The following is an 18,177-nucleotide window of genomic DNA, read 5'->3' as shown; positions in this document are numbered from 1 at the left end:
ATCTGTTTTCCATTTCTATTATTTCATCATTTCAAAAAAGTTTTAAAAGTGAAATCACATTCCTTTTGGGATATGACCTTGTAGGACTGGCATTTTTCACTTAGCATAATTCTCTGGAGCCTCATCCCGGTTGCTGTATGTACCAGTAATTTGTTCCTTTTTATTGTTGGGTAGTAGTCCAATGTGTGGTTGTTCTGCAGTTTGTTTATTTACCCATTGGAGGACATCTAGATTATTTTCAGTTTTTGTCTGTTGTCACTAAAGCTGCTATAAGCATTTGTGTACAGATTTTGATGAGATTATACTTTTTATTTCTTAGGGTTTGCCCAGGAATACAATTGTAGGTCCTATGGCAGTTGCATGTTTAGTTTTTTAAGGAAACTGCCAGACTGTTCTCCAGAGTAGTTGTACCATTTTCAGTTCCCACTAGCAATGTTTGAGTGATCCAGTTTCTTCATATCCTGAAAGCATTTGATGTTTTCACTATTTTTTGTTTTAGCCATTCTGATAGGTGATAGTACTGTCTAACTGTGGTTTTAATTATTTCCGTAGTGGTTAACGATGTTGAACATTTTTTCATAGGCTTATTTGCTATTCTTCTATCCTCTTTAGTGAGATGTCTATTTGTGACTTTTGCCTATTTTCTAATTGGATTGTTTGTCCTTTTTTACTGTAGCTTTGAGAGTTATATATATATATTCTAGATACTAGTCCTTTGTCAAGTATGTGTTTTGCGGATACTTTCTGCTGCATTGTAGCTGGTCTTTTTATCTTCTTTATATGGGTTTTTACAGAGTAAAGTTTTTATTTTGTCCAATTTATCAATTTTTCCTTTTATGGATTGAGCTTTTCAGTGTTAAGTTTAAGAACTCTCTGCCTAACTGTAGATTTCAAAATATTTTCCCCTATTTTTTATGAAATTTTTATGGTTTTACATTCTACATAAAGTTGTGATCCAGTTCTTAGTAATTTTGCTGTAAGATGTGAGGTGTAGGTCAAGGTTCATTTTTTTTGCCTGTGGATGTCCAGTTGCTCCTTTACCATTTCTTGAAAAGACTGTCCTTCCTCCAATAAGTTGGTTTTATGTTTTTTTCAAATATTGTTTGGGCATATTTGTATAGGTCTATTTCTGTGTTCTCTATTCTGTTTCACTGATCAGTGGCCTATTTCTTCACTAATACCTGTAGCTGGATTTACGTCTTGAAATCAAATAGAGTGATTTCTCCCACTTGGTCTCTATGAAAATTGTTTCAACTACCCAAGTTCTTTGCCTTTCAATATAAATTTTAGAATAATTTTGTATACACAAGAAATCATGCTGAAATTTTGATAGGAATTTTAATAAACTTGTATATAAATTTGGGAAGAATTGACATCTTTATTATGTTGAGTCTTCCAGTCTGTGAACATATTTCTCTGTTTATTTATATCTTTGATTTCCTTCGTCAACATTATGTAGTCTTCAGCATACAATTGTTGTTTGTGTTTTGTATTTTTTTTTTCAACTTTCATTTTAGATTCATGAGGGACGTGCGCAGATTCATTACATGGGTAAATTGTATGTCACTGGGGTTTGATGTGCAAATGATTTAGCCACTCAAGTATTGAGCACAGTACCCAATAGGTAGGTGTTTTGACCTTTATCCACTTACCACTCTCCCCGCTAAAGTAGGTTCTGTTGTCTGTTGTTCCCATCTTTGTGTCCATGTGTCCTGAGTTTTTAGCTCCCATTTATAAGTGAGAACATGCAGTATTTGGTTTTCTATTCCAGTGTTAATTTGCTTAGGATAATGACCTCCATTTGCATCCATGTTGCTTCAAGGGACACGATTTTTTTATGTCTGTGTAGTATTCCACGGTATATATTTACCACATTTTCTTTATCCAGTCCACCCTTGATGGGCATCTAAGTTGTTCCCATGTCTTTGCTATTGTGACTAGTGCTGCAGTGAACATACGAGTTTGTGTGTCTTTTTGGTAGAATGATTTATATTCCTTTGGGTATATATCCAGTAATAGGATTGTTAGGTCAAATGGTAGTTGTGTTTTAAGTTCACTGAAAAATCTTGAAACTGCTTTCCATAGTGACTGAATTAATTTACAGTACCAATAAGAGTGTTTAAGCATGCCCTTTTCTGTAACTTCACCAACATCTGCTATTTTTTGACTTTAATTATGACCATTCTGACTGGTGTGAGATGGTATCTCATTGTGGCTTTTATTTGCATTTCTCTGATTACTGATATTGAATATTTTTTCATATGCTTGTTGGCTATGTGTATATCTTCTTTTCAGAAGTGTCTGTTTATGTCCTTTACTCATTTTTAGATGGGTTTGTTTGGTTTTTGCCTTTTTTTTTTTCTTATAGATTCTAGCCATTAAGACTTTGTCAGATGCATAGCTTACAAATATTTATTCTCATTCTGTAGGTTGTTTACTCTGCTGATACCCTGCAGTAGCTCTTTAGTTTTTCTTCTAAGGTTTTTATACTTTTAGATCTTACTTTTAAGTCTTTAATCCATTTTCAGTTGGTTTTTAATACGGTGAAGGGAAGGGGTTCAGTTTCAGTCTTCTACATATGGCTAGCCAGTTATCCCAGCAAAATTTATTGACTAGAGAGTTTTTTCTCCATTACTTGTTATTATTAGATTGTCATACTATATTTTTAAGTTCAATGTTCATATGTTTATTGCTAGTATATAGAAATATGATTGATTTCTGTATGTTCATTTTGTATTTTGTGACCTTGCTGAATGTTACCTATTAGTTATAGAAGTGTTTTTGTAGATTCCTTGGGATTTTCTATGTAGCCAATCATATTATCTGTAAGTATCAAAAGTTGTTTTTTCTTGTTTTTGTTTTGTTTTCTGATTAGTATGCCTTTTTTTTTTTTTTTTTAAATTTCTTGCCTTATTGCACTGTCTAGAACTTCCAGCACTATTTTGAATAAGAGGAGATAGCTTAACTTTATTTTTCATGTTATGGGGAATACATTCAATATTTCATCATTAAGAATGAAGTTAGCTAGGTGTTTTATGGATATTCTTTATCAAGGTAAAGAAGTTCTCCTCTATTTCTCTTTTTCTGAGAACTTTTATCGTAAATGAATGTTGACTTTCCTTAATGCTTTTTCTGCATTTCCTGAGATGATCACCTGGTTTTTATTATTAGAAAAAAAAGATAATGATGGATTATACTGGTTGACTTTCAAATTTTGAATCAGCCTTGCCTCAATGGCATAAATACCACTTTGCCATAGTGTATAATCTTTTTATATTTTGCTGACTTGTACTTGCTAATGTTTTGTGAGGAAATTTTGCATCTATATTCATAAAGAATATTGGTCTGTAGTTTTGTTTTTTTGAACTCCTGTCTTTGGTTTGGGTATCACTAATACTAGCTTCATAAAATGAACTCTGAAGCATTTTTTTTCTCTTATTTTCTACAAGAAATCTTGTAGAATTACTGTTAATTCTTTAAATGTTTAATAGATTTCTCCAATGAAACCATCTGAGCCAGGAAATTTATCTTTTGGAATTTTTAAAATTATGAATTCAATTTTCTTAATAGGTAAAGAACTATTCAAATGACCTATTTTATATAGAGTAAATTTTGGTAGCTTTTGTTTTAGCAGTATTGAACCGTTTCTTCTAAGTTGTCAAATTTACATATATCGGAATTTTTTATAGTATTTCCTTTTTCTTTTGATGTTGACAGTGTCTGTAGTGATCATCTCTGTTTCGTAATCTATATTGGTAGCTCATTTGTTCTCTCTCTTTTAAGAACCAACTCTGTTTCACTGATTTTTAGAAATTGTTCTGTTTTCAATTTCATTGGTTTTTGTTGTTTTTATTATGTCATTCCCTCTGCCTGTTTTGGGTTTGTTGTTGATTAATGTGCACACTTAATGTTAATAAACTTCCCTCTCAGCATTACTTTAGCTGTGTTCCACAAATTTTTATATTTTGTATTTTCATTATTTGACCCATGCAGAATTTAGAAGTGTTAGTTTCTAAGTATTGGGAGTATTACTGTTATCTTTTTGTTGATTCCTAGTTTGATTCCATGGTTGTCAGAAAACACAGTGTGTGACTTCAGCTCTTTGAAATTTGTTGAGGTTTGTTTCATGACCCAAGACGTGGTCTATCTTGTTATGTGTAAAGTGACCCTATGAAAAGAATATGTGTTCTGCTGTTGTTGGGTATTTCATTCTATAAATATTAACTAGATCAAATTGGTTGGTGGTATTGTTGAGTTTTCCTGTATTCTTTCTGATTTTCTGTTTAGTAATTCTGTCAGTTTTTGAGATAGAGTTGCTAACATCTCTAAGCACAAGTATGGATATGTTTGGCTTTTCAGTTCTGTTAGTTTTTGCTTCACATATCTTGCAGTTCTGTTATTTGTTGTATGCCCATTTAGGATTGCTATGTTGTCATTTTGGTGAAACATATTTCTGATTATATAATGTTATTATCTGTCTCTGGTTATTTTCTTTGCTCCAAAGTCTACCTTATCTGACATTAATATAACCACACTTGCGTTCCCTTGATTAATGTTTGCATGATACATCTTTTTCCACCATTTTACTTTCAACTTGCCTATATTATTTTGTTTAAATTTGGTTGTTGACAGCCTATAGTTGAGTCATGTTTTTAATCCACTCTGCGAATCTGTGTCTTTTAATGTCTTTATATTTAGATAATTTACATTTAATTATTGATGTTTAGTCATTAATCTATTTGTTGTTTTCTGTTTGTTCTGCTTTTTATTTCTTGATTTGCATTTTTCTGCCATCCTGGGGATTGTTTTTGAGTATATCTTTTTGTATAGCTATTTTTTTTAGTGATTGCTTCAGGTAATATATGTACATAGCCTCACAGTTTACTGGTGTCTTCATTCACCAGTTCAAGTGAAGTAGAGAAACTCTGCTTTCCTTTACATCTCTTGTGGAGCACCCGATTCTGTCGCTGATCGTGGCACCACTGTGTAACCCGCATGAACCTAGGGGGACCAAACAAAGCTGGGCAAATGTAGGAATAAAAGACAAGAGACAAAAGAGTATATTTGGAAGAAGGAGTCAGGGGGCACCTTGCCTCTAGTGGACAAGGGCCCTGAGCTTTACACAGTCTTCCATATTTATTCGGCAAAAGAGATAGTGAGAAGGGGAATGGAAGAAGGGATCAGCTGCTTGGTCCAGAGCAGGCTTGCAAGAATGCAGCCCTTGAACAACGGGCTGTAGATGTCACAGTAGATAACCTCAGCACCAGGGAGTGATTGCCTCCAGCAAACCTTCTGTCAGCAGGAGCAGTCGTGAGTTTGCCTACTTCCTGCATTCATGAAAAACAGTTTGTTGTTTGATCATAGAGCCTCCAGTGGAATGCTGAGTTGGTCACATCCCACCAGCCTTTGGCTCCCTGCAATTTCTTTTTATAATTGTCTTAAACATCTCCTTTATGTACATCTAGAACCACATTAGACAATAATAATATTTTCATTTCAAATTTCAAACATAATTTAAACTCAAGAGGAGAAGGAAAGCCTATTTACTGGTATTTTTGCTTACTTTTGCTCCTTTTTCCTTTCTGATCTTCCAGGATTCCCTCTTTTATTATTTCTCTTTTGTTCAGAGAACTTTCTTTACCCATTCTATTAGAGTAGATCTGCTGGTTGCTAATTATCTTAGTTTCTCCTCTTCTTAGAATGTTTTGGTTTCTTCATCATTCCTGAAGAATATCTTTACTGGCTATAGCATTCTGGATTGACAGTTCTTTTCTTTCCACCCTTAAATAATACTGGGCCTCTTTTGTCTGCCATCCATGGTTTCTGATGCTCTCAATCACAATTTCTCTCCAATGGGTAAGGTGTAAATTTTTCACTGATGCTTTCAATACTTTTTTTTGTTTTTGCCATTAGTTTTCAGTAATTTAATTATGATATATGTTTTCACGGATTTATTTGAGTTTATCCTGTGTGGAGTTTGCTCAGCTTCTTGACTCTATGGGCTTATTGTGTCTTACCAAATGTGGGAGCTTTTAGTCATTATTTCCTCAATTACCTTTTTAACCTCACCTTCTTTCTCCTCTCCTTCCAGGTCTGTAATGACACAAATATTGGATCTTTTGTTATAGTCCAGTTAGGTCCCTGAAGCTCTGTTTACATTTATTTTTCAGTTTAATTTCTCTCTATTGTTCAGATAGGGTAATTTTTATTGTTCTATCTTTGTATGCACTGTTTCTTTCCTCTGTTCTTTTCATTCTGCTGTTGAACTTATCATTGAGATTTTTATTTCAATTATTCTTCAGTTCTAAAATTTTTATTTATATATATATATGTACACACACACACACACACACACACTCACACCATGAAATACTACTCAGAAAATAATGAACTATGAAAAATAAATAATGTCTTTTGCAGCAACTTAGATCAAGCTGGAGACCATTATTCTACAGGAAGTAACTCAGGAGTGGAAAATCAAATACTACATGTTGTCACTTACAAGTGGGAGCTAAGCTTTAGGTGTACAAAGGCTTACAGACTGGTATCACCAACATTGGAGGCTCAGATAGACAAGGTTGGAAGGAGGGTGAAGGATGAAAAACTATCTGTTGGGTACAATGTGTACTATTTGGGTGATGGATATTCTAAAATCCCAAACTCTCCACCACTATACAATTCATCCTGTAACCAAAAAGCACATGTACTCTATATTAGGATGTTCTTGCACTGCTATAAAGAAATATGTGAGGCTGGGTAGTTTATAGGAAAAGGGGTTTAATTGGCTAATGGTTCTGCCGACTATATAGGAAGCATAGTGGCATCTGCTTCTAGGGATGTCTCAGGAAGCTTACTATTATGGCAGAAGGCAGAGGGGGAGCTGGCACATTGCGGCTCCTGGCTGGACCAGGAGCAAGAGAGAGATAGAGGGGCCGCAGGTATCATACACTTTTAAATGACCAGATCTCACAAGGTCTCACTCACTATCCTGAAGACAGCATCAGGCCATGAGAGATCTGCCCCCATGATCCAAAAACCTCCCACCAGGCCCCACCTTCAGCATTGGGGATTACAATTCAACATGAGATGTGGGCAGGGAAAAATGTATATCCAAACTATATCATTCTGCCCCAGACCCTCCCAAATCTCGTGTCTCTCTCACATTGCAAAATACAATCATGCATTCCCAATAGTCACCCAAAGTCTTAACTTGTTCCAGCATTAACTCAAAGTTTAAGGTTCAAAATCTCATCTGAGTCTCATCTGAACAAGGCAAGTCCAGTCCACAAATGAGCCTGTAAAGTCAAAAGGAAGTTATGTACTTCCAAGATAGAATGGAGCTATAGTCATTGGGTAAACATTCCCATTCCACAAGGGAGGAATCAGCCAAAAGAAAGGGGTTACAGGCCCTATACAGGTTTAAAACCCAGCGGGGCAGTCATGAAATCTTAAAGCTCCAAAATAATCTCCATTGACTCCATGTCCCACACCCAAGTTACACTGATGGAAGGGGTGAGCCCCTGAGGCCTTGGGCAGCTCTTCCCCTGTGCCTTTCGAGAATTCAGCTCCTGCAGCTGCTCTCACTGGCTGTTGAGTGCCTGTGGCTTTTCCAGGCTCAGGGTGCAAGCTGATGGTGGATCTACCATTCTCAGATCTGGAGTTTGGCCACCTGCTTCTCACAGCTCCACTAGGCAGTGCTCCAGTGGGGACTCTAGAGATTCCATCCCCACATTTCCTCTAGGCACTGCCTTGGTAGAGGTTCTCCATGGGGCCTCTTCCCCTACAGCAGACTTCTGTCTGGACACCCAGCAGGCTTTTCTGTACATCCTCTGAAATCTATGTAGAGGGTACCAAGCCTCATTCACTCTTACGCTCTGTGCACTCACAGGCTTAACTCCATGTGGAAGCTGCCAAAGGCTATGGTGGCTTACCCACTCTGGATTGGTGGCACAAGCAGTATCTGCGACTCTTTGAGCCACAGCCGGAGCCAGAGCAGCCAGAATTTGGGGAGCACTGTCCTGAGGTTGTGCAGGCTTTGGGAACCTTGCCCTGGCCACCCAAACAATTCTTCCCTCCTAGGCCTTTGGGCTTGTGATAGGAGGGGCTGGTGAGAAGAGCTCTGAAATGCCTTCAAGGCCTTTTCCCCAGTGTCTTGGATATTAGCACTTGGATCCCTTTTAGTTAAGCAAATATCTAACAAGTAGTTGTTCCACAGCCTGCTTGAATTCTTCTCCCCCAGAAAGCTTTTTCTTTCTCTGCCACATGGCCAGGCTGCAAATTTTCTAAACTTTTATGCTGTGCTCCCCCTTTAAAGCTCCAGCTTAAAGTCATTCCTTTGCTCTTGCATCTGGGCGTAGATTGTTAGAAGCAGCAGCCAGGCCACTTTTTGAGTGCTTTGTGGCTTAGAAATTTCTTCTGCCAGATACTCTAAGTCATTGCTCTGTAGTACAAACTTCCACAGATCCCTAGGGCATGAATAGAATGCAGCCAAGCTCTTTGCCAGGGCATAACACACGTGACCGTTGCTCCAGTTTCTTGTAAGTTTTTCATGTCCATCTGAGGCTGGGCTTCATTGTCCGTATCACTATCAGCATTTTGGTCACAACCATTTAACCAGTCTGTAAGAAATTCCAAACTTTTTCTCATCTTCTTGTCTTTTTTGGAGCCCTCCACACTTTTTCTAACCTCTGCCTATTACCCAGTTCCAAAGCTGCCTCCACATTTTCAGGTGTTTTTAAAGCAATGCCCCACTCCTCAGTACCAGTTTTCTGTATTAGGCTGTTCTTGCATTGTTCTAATGAAATGCCTGATACTGGGTAATTTAAAAAGAAAAGAGGTTTAATTGGCTCATGGTTCTGCAGGCTTTAGAGGAAGCATGATGTTGACATTTGCTTAACTTCTAGGGAGGCCTCAGGGAGCTTACAATCATGGTGGAAGGCAAAGAGGGAGCAGATAGATACCTCACATGGCAAAAGCAGGAGCAAGTGAAAGGGGGGTGGGAGGGGGCACACAGTTGTGAGATGTGAGACCACATCTCACAAGAACTCACTTATTGAAATGACAGAACCAAGCCAAGAGAGATTTGCCCCCATGACCCAAACACCTCCCACCAAACCCTACCCTTGGCATTGGAGGTTACAGTTCCATATGAGATTTGGGTGGGGACAAATATCCAAACTATATTATAGTCATAAAGCTATTGAAATAAAAATTAAAAATAAAATTTTAATTGGGTGCTTTCTATGTTCTATTTCTTTGCTGAGACTCATTTTTCATTTGTTTGAAGTATGTTCGTAATTGCTCATTGAAGCATTTTTATCCTGGCTGCTTTCAAATTATTGTCAGTTAATTCTGTCATCTCTGACATCTTGGTTTTGGCATCAGTTGATTGTCTTATTCAGTTTGACACCTTCTTGGTTCTTGGCATGACAAGTAATTTTCATTTGAATCCTGTACATTTTTTGTATTACATTATGGAAGTCTGGATCTTCTCTAACTTCTCTGACATTCCTGCAGGAAGATAAAAGATGGGGGTAGGTGGCCATCAACTTGTTAAGGTAGAAGTCATAGTTTCCCCTTGGCCTCTGTTGATACTCAAGCTGGGTGAAGGAGCTCCTTGTTACTGCTGGGTAAGGGTGGGAAGTCTAGCTTCCCATTTGGTCTCTGCTGACACTGTGGTATACGGGCCTGGTCTTCTTACCATTGGCTAATTGTGAAAGTTGTAATCTCCACTAGGCTTGCTCTGACACCACCCCAGTGGGGAGGGGGCAAGCATCTTGTTGCTGCTAGGTGGGGGTACAAGCCCAGGCTCCTCAGTCTTCACTGATACTGCTGCAGAGACAGCCTTGTAACCAGTTAGTGGGGATGAAAGTCCTGGCTCCCTGTTTTGCTTTCACTGATTCCATCCCAGTGGGAGAATATCTGGTTATAGCCTTCAGAGGCCAAAAGTCCAGGTTCCTCTCGACCTTGGCTGGCATGGGAATGGGGTTGCTCTTTTATTTTGTGCTGTTTGACTGGAATGGAGGTATTTTATCTGTTTTCAGTCTTTCTGGGTTGCCTAGACAAAGCAGTATTTTGGGGGCTTTTTTTGTCTTTGTCTGTTTGTGTACTGGATTGCCAGCTACATCAGCTCCAAGTCTGGGGATTGTGAAATGAAAAGAAAACCCTGGGAACTTCCCACTGTGTTAGTGTTCTTTCTTGGGTCTTGAGGTCTGTTGCTGGTCTGCCACCTTCTCTCCATTTTTCAGTTATCTTATGTTTATTTTATGTATAATGCCGATGGTTTTTGGTTATACCTAGCAGGAAAAATAGAGACATCCCTATTGTTTCACAAGTGGCAGTTACTTTTTAATTGCCAAATTATCTGTTCATTTTTATAACTGAGTTTGAATATGATTCTATCATTTGCCAGATAGCTGCTGTTCATTCTTTTTAAATTTGATATGATTCCTGATAGTTTGATATTTAACTATTTGTATATGTATTTTTAATATAATCACTCCTATGTCTTTTTTGCACATAACCCCAAGCTGACATTTTTTTAGCTTAAGTCCCAGTTAGCAGATTTTTAAAAACATCTCAATAGAAGAGATAAGTTAGTGTGTACATATGTGGTTCAGAGACACTTGAATTAGTTAATTTTAACCTGTGTAGCAGTGAAGGCCATTACTTAATTCATAGAAGCAATTTTTGAGTTGGATTGGGGTATCGTATAACTGGCATTTTTTTAATGTAGGGCCTTGTTTCTAGTCTCAAATTATACTTTACTAAACTCAAATACTGTTTTTCACTAATTGAGTAGATGAGAGAATGGTCATTTTGAATAAGTGCATCTTTCAACAAAATTGTTAAAGGATTTCTACTTTTGACAGAATCTGAAAACCGATTTGTCTAGAATGAAAGACAGTGGAACAGGAATTGAATGTTGACACTCAGTCTGTGTGTTGGGGTGGGGTGGGGTGGTTTGAAAATAATGCATGCTAATGACTTGCTAATCTGGAACAAATGAAGTGTTGGTTTAAAATACCTAATAAAGCTTATCTGTAAAACGCTTTATCTTTGTGCTTTACATTTGCACTGTGTAAAAGGCTAAAAAGTGATTGTAATAAAACTCTTCCTGCGTTTTTGGAACTGGTTGTTATTATCTCAAATTGTAACTTGCAGGGTGCTGGCGTAGAAATATATGGGAGTAAGTTCGGGTTCCCTGAGTGAGAATGGACCTGCTGTTGCAAGGAAGGGCTTCTCATTAAGCTGAGCATCAACTGAGACACTTGCTTTCTAAAGGTTGGAATGATTTCACCTAAGAAATTATGCTTTATTACATTCCTATGTTGGGTCCTATTGTTTTCTGATTTTGAAAGGCCTAAATAGTATATAAATTCTAATAATATCAGCAGCTAATGATTGAAAGTCTTTTGCAGGAATGCTTTGTTGCCTATAGATCTGCAGAAATGACAGAGGAATGCTGCATCACACTGTGCTACAGCATGTCAATCAGCATAGCTTTTCTGCTTTATTTTTAAAATAGTGTGAAAAAAACCAAGATTTTTTAAGCAGGCAGTGTTGAAAAGACAGTTCCTTGAAACATTTGTGTCAGTGTCACAGGTCTTCTTAGATGAGCATTATGACATTCCCAGAATATCCTTGGTGAGTAATATCATAAAATGAAGGTTATGGTGTTTTCTTGGTGAAAACTACAATTTTCTCTAATCTGCAAGAAAATGCCCAAGATGAAACTGAAGGTATGCGATATTTAGGAATTTTAGATAGAAAAATCAGACCTAATTTACTTGTTTTTGGCATTAAAATCTGATTAAGGATCTGAGTCTTCCTGCTTTTTTCTTTTTCTTTCTTTTTTTTTTTTTTAAGATTGCCAGAATATATTTGGGCATGGAGAAAGAGAAGTTTGGTAAAGCTATAATATAGAATCTGAGGGACAAAGGAACTTTCAAAGTCAGCTAGTTCAACTGTTCATTCAAAACTTTGACATTGTGGTTTCTGTGGTCCTGCAGTTCCCTTCTTACCGTGGTTGGCTTTCTATAAACAGATAGAATGAGGATGGGTGTGTGATAGCAGTGGTGGCTCCAGCTGGCATCTGTTGAGGTTGGAGGTGGGGAAATCCATGTGCCAGGTTGAGGGCTGTGTTTACTGGAGTGGATAGTGGAGTTTGCCTCCATTTTTTATTGGTAGAAGGAAGTGCCTCCCTGTCATCTGCCTCTCTTGGCAGCAAAGGTGAGCTAACTCACTGGATATTTGTGAACTTCAAAGCAGTGACATAGATCTCAGTCTCCTAAATCTCAGTCGTAGAGAAGAATTAACTATTGACTGAGTTAAGGAAAGTTTAAAGCAGTTTCAAGAGTACTCCTTGTCATCCTTCAGGGTCCACTCCTGAAGAACTAGTTCTTTATTTCTTCACAGGTCTGAAGGGTGAAGTCAAGGTGTCAGCTGGACAGTGCTCTGATTTGAAAGCTCAGTTGGGGCTGGACGCAATGGCTCATGCCTGTAATCCCAGCACTTTGGGAGGCCAAGGTGGGCAGATCACCTGAGGTCAGGAGTTCGAGACCAGCCTGACCAATATGGAGAAACTCTGTCTCTACTAAAATTACAAAATTAGTCAGGTTTGGTGGCACATGCCTGTGATCCCAACTACTTGTGAGGCTGAGGCAAGAGAATCGCTTGAACCCAGGAGGCAGAGGTTGCAGTGAGCCGAGACTGCGCCATTGCACTTCAGCCTGGGCAACAAAAATGAAACTCCATCTCAAAAAAAAAAGAAAGCTCAGTTGGAAGAACCTGCTTCTGAACACATTCATGTTATTCATCAACAGAATTCATTTATGTAGGTTGTAGGACTGAGGTCTCTGTTTTCTTGTTGGCTATTGGCTGGGGCTCACACTTAGCTTCTAGAGGCTACTCTCAGATTCTTGCCCCATGGTCCGCTCTATCTCAGCAAAAGAGAACCTCCCTCAAGGCAAACCTTTCATGCTTTGAATCTCTCTGAATTCCTCTTTTCCAACCAGCTGGAGAAAAGTGATTAGGAACCTTAATTACATTGCAAATTGCAGTGCAAAGTCCTTTTGCCGTTTTATCATCATGAAAATAATACCAGGGGGCTGGGATCTTGGGGCTCATCTAGAGTTTGCTGCAAGATTGGGAATTAAAGGAAAATAGCACTGTCTTACCAATCTGCATCCTAGTTCCTAACACAATGCTTAACAGATAGTAAATATCCAGTAAATATCTGTTGAGTGGAGAAGATTCCAGGATGAAAAGGGTAGACAAATAGTTCAAAATTTGTGATCCTGTATGAAGATCAGGAAACCGCATAAAGAGCAAGACAGTCGCTCATTGAGATTCTTATGGCAAGGAATTTGTAAATTCCAGTTAGATGACAGCAGGAATGCTTGGCAGAAAAAACTTGAAAGCTCTAACAAACTGTGTAGAAATATTCATGTTTTAGTTGGGCTAGCTTGTATACTGAACTTTGTCATAGTTTGTTTCTCCAGAAAATAAAGCACTTAAAATTCAGACAAGTAGAAAGGCAGATGTAGCTGAAAGAGTAGATCCAGAGGAGCTGATGCAATGTGCACCTGCTGAAATGGAGCTTTATGCAAGATCTGACCTTTCTGAGCAAGTTGAGGGAAACTGTAAATGAACTGGTTCCTGCCTTTACACAAAAAGGCCAGATAAAGAAGAAAAGGTTAAGTGAACTGGGGATCATGCAAGCTGATGACAACCTAATGTCACAAGTGATGTTTGTTGGAATTACGGGGATCCGGTTCAAGTGGAATGAGAAAGAGTGTTTTGGTATTAGATCACAATGATATTAGATAGCAGAATAGTATATTTTGCACATGCTGCCCGAAGAATCACTGTTGCCATTGTAGTTTGCTTTATGTCTGTATTTTATATTTGATTATTCTGCTGGGCTTGAGTGTAGATTTATTTCTGTTAGCAGATGTTGCACATCAAACACTCCTTTATAAGAAAGATTGTAAAAACATATAACAAAATATTTGGAGATTTCTTATCTGAAAGCCTCACTTTCTTAAACATATAGTTCTCTTGTAATAAGCCCATTTGTAACTGTCTAGTGTAATTATACTTTAATCTGGCGCTTCAAAGAGGAGGAAGAAAGGAAGAGAATGCAAAATGAGTGCATAAAATGCAGTAGGTGTCACATGTACAGCCTTCTTCTCAGAGTGTCTTCTTATCCCAATTACAGCGAGTCCGATTTCCACCCTAGATTTCCATAATGGTTGTCCTAAAATAAAAGCTTTTATGATTGGGAAGTTATCTGCCTAATCAGACTTATTATTGGGAATCTGAATGGGACGCATTTTCATTTTGAACTGTGTAATCATCAAAACAGCAATAAGTAGCACACCAGGTCTGAAAAAGAGATGAAATGTGTTGTTCAGAGCCACCGTGTACATAGAGCATTTTTACAATTGCTGAATGAGAATGATTGAAAAAGAAGTTATTTTTCCTTCATTGTAACAGTATTCTGATCATATTTCTTTCATAGTCAGAATGATTACCTATACAACCTATATCGGTTGTGTGTTTTTGGTATCATATTGTTGAGACACAGCTTTTAATAATATATATTTTAAAAGTGTATGTGACATTAATATGCCTAATGATTAAGCCTATAGTGATGAAATAATAAAATCAAATCTTGTTATTTTTGCAAACCCATTATGGACCATAGTGCTAGTGTAGCCTATGTGATTATCTTAAGAACCCACAGTATTTTATCTTTTTGGTGTTTCAGAAAGAGTATTACTGTTTTTCTTCCCTAAGTGTGGTTATGTTTGTTTCTTAAATTTGAAAAAAACAAAAAACAAAAAAACTCTTATTTTTAAGATGCTACTAAATGTAGAAGGATATATGTTAGATTTATTGTTTGATCACTGAAATTTTTTTTTTTTTTTACTTCTTTTTAAAAGTCCTGTTGCAGAGAGTTTTAAAATGTAATGCTGATTAATTCTGCTTCAGCTTCAGCCAAATATTGATTAAAAACCATTTATTCTTTTTTCTTTTTCCCTCTAGATATGATGCCTCAAGATAAAGCCATTTATTCATCTTAAAGAAAACCATGTTGGTTTTTCAATTGATTTTCACTTTATCTTGGAGTTTAGATTTTGTATATTCTTTTGTAACTTTCTAGAGTGTCAAGACAATATACAGATAGGTCAGTGAAGTTAATACCATCCTTGTTCCTGATAGTTTTTAAGAGTTTATTTTGATTTTAGTTTAAATCTAAGCTAATATTAATTTTTATTCATGTGATTAGTTATTAGTGAATGGGCCTTATGTGGTCTTGTTTAAGTTACAGAGAGTAGATTTTTTCTCAGTCATAGAGAGTCACACATCTCAGATGGCGCAGTGTAGGGAGTATTGAGAGCACCGTGGAGTGGTATGGATTTGGCATTTTAGATGAAAATGCTGATGTGGAAAAAGGATAGTCTTCTGTGTTGATTGAGTTACCCCGTGTTCTGTCCTTCTGTTCTTCCCTTAGTGTAACCTGAATATGGCAGGTAGCAAAATTCTGTACCTTAATTGACTACATTTGAGTTTCACAAGTATCACCTTTCCTAGGTTTCTTGTTCTGTCATTGCACCATAGATGTAAACATGAATGTATTTTTAAAAACTGCCTAGAGATCATTTGACCTCAAGTATATCCCCCTTTCCTGGAGTTGTAGAAGGATGATGAAATATTTATTTTCTGGATTTGGCTTTCCAGAGGGAGATGAAGAAAGTTATATATCAAACACTGATGATCTCATGGGAGCAATACCACTTTTGTTTCTTTATAATTCAGTTTGCTGCTGCTATTTCTTCTCCTTTCTAGGAAAAATATTCCATGGGCTTCTTTGGAAATTAAGATAAATTTGATGACTGGGCTTTGATGCAAATTTTATGCATGAAGTTTTATTTTATTGTGTGATTTTTAAAAATGTGTATAAATAATATTTTTCAAGGTCTTTTATGTGTTAGTGTTAAAGTGAACATTCTCCTCTTTTGCCAGCTCTCACTATTAACATAAAAATATATATCTTAAAAACAACAAACCAGGCATAATATAATAATGCTCTGAAAATTGCTATTGCTGTTTTCCCTTAACACCTTGTGGAAAATTATGTCTGTACATACAAATCCACCTCATCCCTGTGTATTTGTGTTCTACTCCATTGCCAGAGTTCTTTCAGTTATAAGTGACAGAAACTCAGTTCAAGCAGGCCTTATACGGGTCGATCCTGGAACTAGGAAGTCTGAGGACAAGAGCTGATTTTAGGCATGGTTGGTGGGTCCGTCTTTTTAGTTCCGCCTTTTCTGGTGTGGCTGTCACTCTCAGGTTGGCTTTGTTTGATGCGGTGCCAAAGATGGCCTCAGCAGCCCCAGTTTTTATGGACTCGGAGAGAGACTCCTTTCTTCTAGCATCTGCTTGACTCTGGCCATATTTTCTGCTTGTGTTTTGACCACTCACTATACAACCAGAGAAATAGAGTCATCTGTTTCTATTAAATCACATTTCTATCCTGATAGAGAGCGGGTAGAACCTCGTGAATGATGCCTTCCAGGTGATGGAAGGGCAGTTTCTAGGGGAAAGGGGCAGATTCTGTTGCTAGAAGAAGGTAGAAAGACTGCTTTGCAGGCAAAAACATCGATGTCTGCTGTGGATGGATGAGTCATTACTTAACCTATTCGCCGGTATTGATGGGTATTCAAATTTCCAGTTTTTCATTATTACAAATAGATACATAGAAAGGATTCAAAACGCAACACTTTGTGTCTTCTCTAAGATATTCTATGTTTAGATTGTTGGATGAAGACTTTTTGGGTTGAGGGTTGTGGATTTAAAATTTTGATAGCTTTTGCCAGAATGTCCTGAACAACAGAGCACTGGTTTACACTCCTACCCACGGTATATGGGAGTGATAGTTTGACATGCTTTCGTAACACTGAATATTAGCAATTTTAAAAAATGCTTCTCTGATGAATGAAAAAAAACATTGTACTTTGTATTTGATTACTGTTATTTGATTGATTATCTCATCGTTTACTATATTTTCACAGGTTTATTTTTCTGAAAATTGCCAGTGCATCTTTTGCCTGTTCTATTGGATTTGAATTTTTAAATTGATTTATAGGTATTTTAAACAGTGTAGCTTTTAATCATTTAGTATGTAAACAAAAGCATCATATATATGTATATATATATAAATAACATACTCATATCTATAGAAATGTTCATACTTTCAAGTATAAAGTATTCTCTTGGGCTGTCTGAGCTTGTGAACTTGGTTTATGGTATTTTATTTAAGTTTTAATTATAGTCAGATCTACTCTTCTGGGTCTTGTGACTTGTTTATATAGGCCTTATCTATCACAAGATTTAAAAAATTTAATATTTTCTAATGGCTATAATCTTGTTTAAATTTACATTTGTATTCCATCTGTAATTTGATTTTGTGTACTGTATGATATGGAACTATTTTTCTCTAAATGCCTCAGGAGTTCTCACGATACTGTCTATTGAAGCATTGATTCTTTCCCCATTTACTGGGAATAATACAAAATTCCCACGTGTGCCTACTGTTAACCTTCTGGCCTAAATACTCCCAACCAGTATTTTAGTTAAATATATATTCTGCTACAAGGACCCAAAGCACTAGCACCCTACCAAATTTGACCAGAAGGACTATTTCCCAGACATCCTGAATGTAGCCAGTTGTTTTTCCTACTAATGACTAGGGGAAAATGTAGTCTTACTCTTACTCCATTCTTATTTCTAAAGGTTTCTTAGCTCTTTTTGTTTTAAATCAGCTTATATCATCTTTTTTGATACAATAAAATAATCACCAATTTTAAGTGATTCTCTGGGTCTTGACAAATATATGCAGTTTTATACCTATCACAATCATAATATTGAATGTTTGTATCACTTCCAAAAGTCCCTCATTTTCTTTTGCAGGCAAATTCCCCTGCCCATACTTGAACCTGGCAACCATTGATGTGCTTTCTGTCACCATAGTTTTGCCTCTTCTTGAATTACATAGAAAAGAAATGAGTCGGTATATAGTCTTTGCTATTGCTCTTACACTTTGCATAATGCCCTTAAAATGAATTCATCTGTTGTTTCCTGTATCAGTAGTTTGTTTCTTTCTATTTG

General features: G+C 36.9%; 1 pseudogene; it reads left to right on the top strand.

Annotated features, from left to right (window-relative positions):
- The window catches only part of LOC105516832, a 41,481-nt pseudogene extending 26,392 nt beyond the window's left edge, over positions 1-15,089 (top strand).
- Positions 15,090-18,177: the final 3,088 nt, after the last annotated feature.

Source organism: Colobus angolensis, unplaced genomic scaffold, assembly GCF_000951035.1.
Source record: "Colobus angolensis palliatus isolate OR3802 unplaced genomic scaffold, Cang.pa_1.0 Scaffold291, whole genome shotgun sequence".
In the NCBI taxonomy this organism is placed as follows: domain Eukaryota; kingdom Metazoa; phylum Chordata; class Mammalia; order Primates; family Cercopithecidae; genus Colobus; species Colobus angolensis.
The sequence above is the reverse complement of the archived record's forward strand: the minus strand, read 5'-3'. Positions and strand labels throughout refer to the sequence as shown.